The sequence below is a fragment of the Oncorhynchus nerka genome, unplaced genomic scaffold (assembly GCF_034236695.1).
Source record: "Oncorhynchus nerka isolate Pitt River unplaced genomic scaffold, Oner_Uvic_2.0 unplaced_scaffold_1052, whole genome shotgun sequence".
In the NCBI taxonomy this organism is placed as follows: Eukaryota; Metazoa; Chordata; class Actinopteri; order Salmoniformes; family Salmonidae; genus Oncorhynchus; species Oncorhynchus nerka.
Window position 1 is genome coordinate 55001 of NW_027040260.1, and position 5000 is coordinate 60000.

Here is a 5000-nt window from a genome sequence, read left to right on the forward strand (position 1 = left end):
GAGGGATAGAGGGGGGATAGAGGGAGGGATAGAGGGATAGAGGGATTATAGAGGGAGGGATAGAGGGAGGGATAGAGGGGGGATAGAGGGATAGAGGGGGTATAGAGGGAGGGATAGAGGGAGGGATAGAGGGAGGATAGAGGGAGGGATAGAGGGGGGATAGAGGGATAGAGGGGGTATAGAGGGAGGGATAGAGGGAGGGATAGAGGGAGGGAGGGATCCATTAAGAGCAGACAGGGATCCAGAGTGACAGTCAATGTCTCATACCACTCTATTATTAAAGAGGAGAGAAGGAGAGAAGGAGAGGAGAGAAGGAGAGGAGAGCATCCCCCTACATACCTTCCTCTTTCTACCATACATTATTTAAAAGAGAGGCGAGAGAGAGAGAGAGAGTTTGGAAGTACTCTGGGAAGAGGAGCGTCTGCCTGTCTGTTTCAGGCGGCTCCATCTCTCCCTCCGTCCACCGTCCTCGTCTTCCTCCATCCACAGAACCAACAGAGGAAGAGTCAGGAGAGACAGTTCAAGTACATGTGACAGTACGACGTCCAACACACACACACACACACACACACACACACACACACACCAAATAAAGACAACAGAGCTGTCTTTAAAAACTCTTTTTATTTTACGTTTTTTTTAGTAAAACATGCAATATTATTATTAATTAATATTATTATTATTATATATATATATTTAAAAAAGGATCTCAACTTTATTGCTCGTCGTCATTTAGAGTAATAGATGTCAGTGTCTGTGTGTGTGTGTGTGTGTGTGTGTGTGTGTGTGTGTGTGTGTGTGTGTGTGTGTGTGTGTGTGTGTAACAATCCTGTTCCATATGTGTGTGTGTGTGTGTCGTGTGTGTGTGTGTGTGTGTGTGTGTGTGTGTGTGTGTCTGTGTGTGTGTGTGTGTGTGTGTGTGTGTGTGTCTGTGTGTGTGTGTGTGTGTGTGTGTGTCTGTGTGTGTGTGTGTGTGTGTGTGTGTGTGTGTGTGTGTGTGTGTGTGTGTGTGTGTGTGTGTGTGTGTGTGTGTGTGTGTGTGTGTGTGTGTGTGTGTGTCTGTGTGTGTGTGTGTGTGTGTGTGTGTGTGTGTGTGTGTGTGTGTGTGTGTGTGTGTGTGTGTGTGTGTGTGTGTGTGTGTGTGTGTGTGTGTGTGTGTGTGTGTGTGTGTGTGTGTGTGTGTGTGTGTGTGTGTGTCTGTGTGTGTGTCTGTGTGTGTGTGTGTGTGTGTGTGTGTGTGTCTGTGTGTGTGTGTGTGTGTGTGTTCTGCCAGTGACAGTATAACTATCATCACAAGGAAACAACACGTCTAGACGGTTCCACGGGTTCTAGTTGTGGTAAATAAAATTAAAAACAAAGACCCAGTCCGGTCCACATGGCAACGTAAATAATTGGAACCAACACTTCTATTCTGCCCAAACCGGGGTTCGTGACCTTTCACCCTTTTTCATAGCAGGAAGGACCCAACACTTCTATTCTGCCCAAACCCGGGGTTCGTGACCTTTCACCCTTTTTCATAGCAGGAAGTTGTTTCTTAGACACACACACACACACACACACACACACACACACACACACACTGATTAATTTGTAAATTGGGAGGGTCCGGGGAACATTTTCAGTAGCCGAGGGTCAGGGGAACATTTTCAGTAGCCGAGGGTCAGGGGAACATTTTCAGTAGCCTAGGGTCTGGGGAACATTTTCAGTAGCCTAGGGTCTGGGGAACATTTTCAGTAGCCTAGGGTCTGGGAACATTTTCAGTAGCCGAGGGACTGGGAACATTTTCAGCGGCCGAGGGTCTGGGAACATTTTCAGTAGCCTAGGGTCTGGGAACATTTTCAGTAGCCTAAGGTCAGGGGAACATTTTCAGTAGCCGAGGGTCAGGGGAACATTTTCAGTAGCCTAGGGTCTGGGGAACATTTTCAGTAGCCGAGGGTCTGGGAACCTTTTCAGTAACCTAGGGTCTGGGGAACATTTTCAGTAGCCGAGGGTCAGGGGAACATTTTCAGTAGCCTAGGGTCTGGGGAACATTTTCAGTAGCCGAGGGTCTGGGAACATTTTCAGTAGCCGAGGGACTGGGAACATTTTCAGCGGCCGAGGGTCTGGGAACATTTTCAGTAGCCTAGGGTCAGGGAACATTTTCAGTAGCCTAGGGTCTGGGAACATTTTCAGTAGCCTAGGGTCTGGGAACATTTTCAGTAGCCGAGGGTCTGGGAACATTTTCAGTAGCCGAGGGTCTGGGAACATTTTCAGTAGCCTAGGGTCTGGGAACATTTTCAGTAGCCGAGGGTCTGGGAACATTTTCAGTAGCCTAGGGTCAGGGGAACATTTTCAGTAGCCGAGGGTCTGGGAACATTTTCAGTAGCCTAGGGTCAGGGGAACATTTTCAGTAGCCGAGGGTCTGGGAACCTTTTCAGTAGCCTAGGGTCAGGGGAACATTTTCAGTAGCCTAGGGTCTGGGAACATTTTCAGTAGCCGAGGGTCTGGGAACATTTTCAGTAGCCGAGGGTCTGGGAACATTTTCAGTAGCCGAGGGTCTGGGAACATTTTCAGTAGCCGAGGGTCTGGGAACATTTTCAGTAGCCTAGGGTCTGGGAACATTTTCAGTAGCCGAGGGTCTGGGAACATTTTCAGTAGCCTAGGGTCTGGGAACATTTTCAGTAGCCGAGGGTCTGGGAACATTTTCAGTAGCCTAGGGTCTGGGAACATTTTCAGTAGCCGAGGGTCTGGGGAACATTTTCAGTAGCCTAGGGTCAGGGGAACATTTTCAGTAGCCGAGGGTCTGGGAACCTTTTCAGTAGCCGAGGGTCAGGGGAACATTTTCAGTAGCCGAGGGTCTGGGAACATTTTCAGTAGCCGAGGGTCAGGGAACATTTTCAGTAGCCGAGGGTCTGGGGAACATTTTCAGTACCACACACACACAAACACACACACACACACACAGCCACCTAGGTCAGGGAACATTTTCAGTAGCCTAGGGTCAGGGGAAATGTTGTCCCCGACAACTTTTAATCGTTTTTAAATTGCAAAAAAGTAACAATTATTTTTCACACCACGATACCACACACACACAAACACACACACACACACACATAGGCACACACACACACGTTAAAACACACATTAACACACACATGCTAGGGCCAGAGTGATGGTGTTTGGTCAGTAGTGTTGAAAATCTAACCTCAGGCTGCCTCATGGTTCCATCATCATGGTTCCATTCCCTTGGTACCACCCTCATGGTTCCATCATCATGGTTCCACCCTCATGGTTCCACCCTCATGGTTCCATTCCCATGGTTCCATTCTCATGGTTCCATGGTTCCTCATGGTTCCATTCTCATGGTTCCACCCTCATGGTTCCACCCTCATGGTTCCATCATCATGGTTCCATTCCCTTGGTACCACCCTCATGGTTCCATCATCATGGTTCCACCCTCATGGTTCCACCCTCATGGTTCCATTCCCATGGTTCCATTCTCATGGTTCCATCCTCATGTTAAGGAGACTGTGGAAAAGGCAATAGAGATGGTTCTGTGGTAAGGAGGTGCCAGTACTGTTGTTGTTGTTGTTGTTGTTGTTGTTGTTGTTGTTGTTGTTGTTGGGGGGGATAGACAACAACATGACCACCGTGCGGAGGAGGAGCTTATCAATAAATACATCAATAAATAAAACAAAGCATCATCAATAATTTAATAAGTTAAAGGGGCTCGTCTGTACAGTGTGTCAACAGGGTGTGTGTGTGTGTGTGTGTGTGTGTGTCAGGGTGTGTGTGTGTGTGTGTGTGTGTGTGTGTGTGTGTGTGTGTGTGTGTGTGTGTGTGTGTGTGTGTGTGTGTGTGTGTGTGTGTGTGTGTGTGTGTGTGTGTGTGTGTGTGTGTGTGTGTGTGTGTGTGTGTGTGTGTGTGTGTGTGTGTGTGTGTGTGTGTGTGTGTTCTGCCAGTGACACTATAACTAATCCTCAGCAACCACAGAGCAGTCAGACAGAGAGAAGCATTAAGCCTAATTTACAACTTTCTCTTCAAATCCAACGTCCTCTCCAGTCCGTGTCCTCATCGCTAACTGACTGACTGGCTGACTGGCTGACTGGCTGACTGGCTGACTGACTGGCTGACTGGCTGACTGACTGGGTGAATCCAACGTCCTCTCCAGTCCGTGTCCTCATCGCTAACTGACTGACTGGCTGACTGGCTGACTGGCTGACTGACTGGGTGAATCCAACGTCCTCTCCAGTCCGTGTCCTCATCGCTAACTGACTGACTGGCTGACTGGCTGACTGGCTGACTGACTGGGTGAATCCAACGTCCTCTCGAGTCCGTGTCCTCATCGCTAACTGACTGACTGGCTGACTGGCTGACTGACTGACTGGCTGACTGACTGACTGACTGACTGACTGGGTGAATCCAACGTCCTCTCCAGTCCGTGTCCTCATCGCTAACTGACTGACTGGCTGACTGGCTGACTGACTGGGTGAATCCAACGTCCTCTCCAGTCCGTGTCCTCATCGCTAACTGACTGACTGGCTGACTGGCTGACTGACTGACTGACTGGCTGACTGGCTGACTGGCTAACTGACTGACTGGCTGACTGACTGACTGACTGACTGGCTGACTGGGTGAATCCAACATCCTCTCCAGTCCGTGTCCTCAACGCTAACTGACTGACTGGCTGACTGACTGACTGGCTGACTGACTGGGTGAATCCAACGTCCTCTCCAGTCCGTGTCCTCATCGCTAACTGACTGACTGGCTGACTGGCTGACTGGCTGACTGGCTGACTGACTGGGTGAATCCAACGTCCTCTCCAGTCCGTGTCCTCATCGCTAACTGACTGACTGGCTGACTGGCTGACTGGCTGACTGACTGGGTGAATCCAACGTCCTCTCCAGTCCGTGTCCTCATCGCTAACTGACTGACTGGCTGACTGGCTGACTGGCTGACTGACTGGGTGAATCCAACGTCCTCTCCAGTCCGTGTCCTCATCGCTAACTGACTGACTGGCT

General features: G+C 49.5%; 1 protein-coding gene across 1 annotated transcript in view; it reads right to left on the reverse strand.

Annotated features, from left to right (window-relative positions):
* Nucleotides 1-4569: 4569 nt before the first annotated feature.
* Nucleotides 4570-5000, reverse strand: part of LOC135570187 (guanine nucleotide-binding protein G(I)/G(S)/G(O) subunit gamma-13-like) — a 61456-nt gene continuing 61025 nt past the window's right edge. Inside the window, exon 3 of the mRNA XM_065016290.1 lies at nt 4570-5000. This exon is cut by the window's right edge and continues 1495 nt beyond it. The gene's annotated coding sequence lies outside the window, so the exon portion shown is untranslated.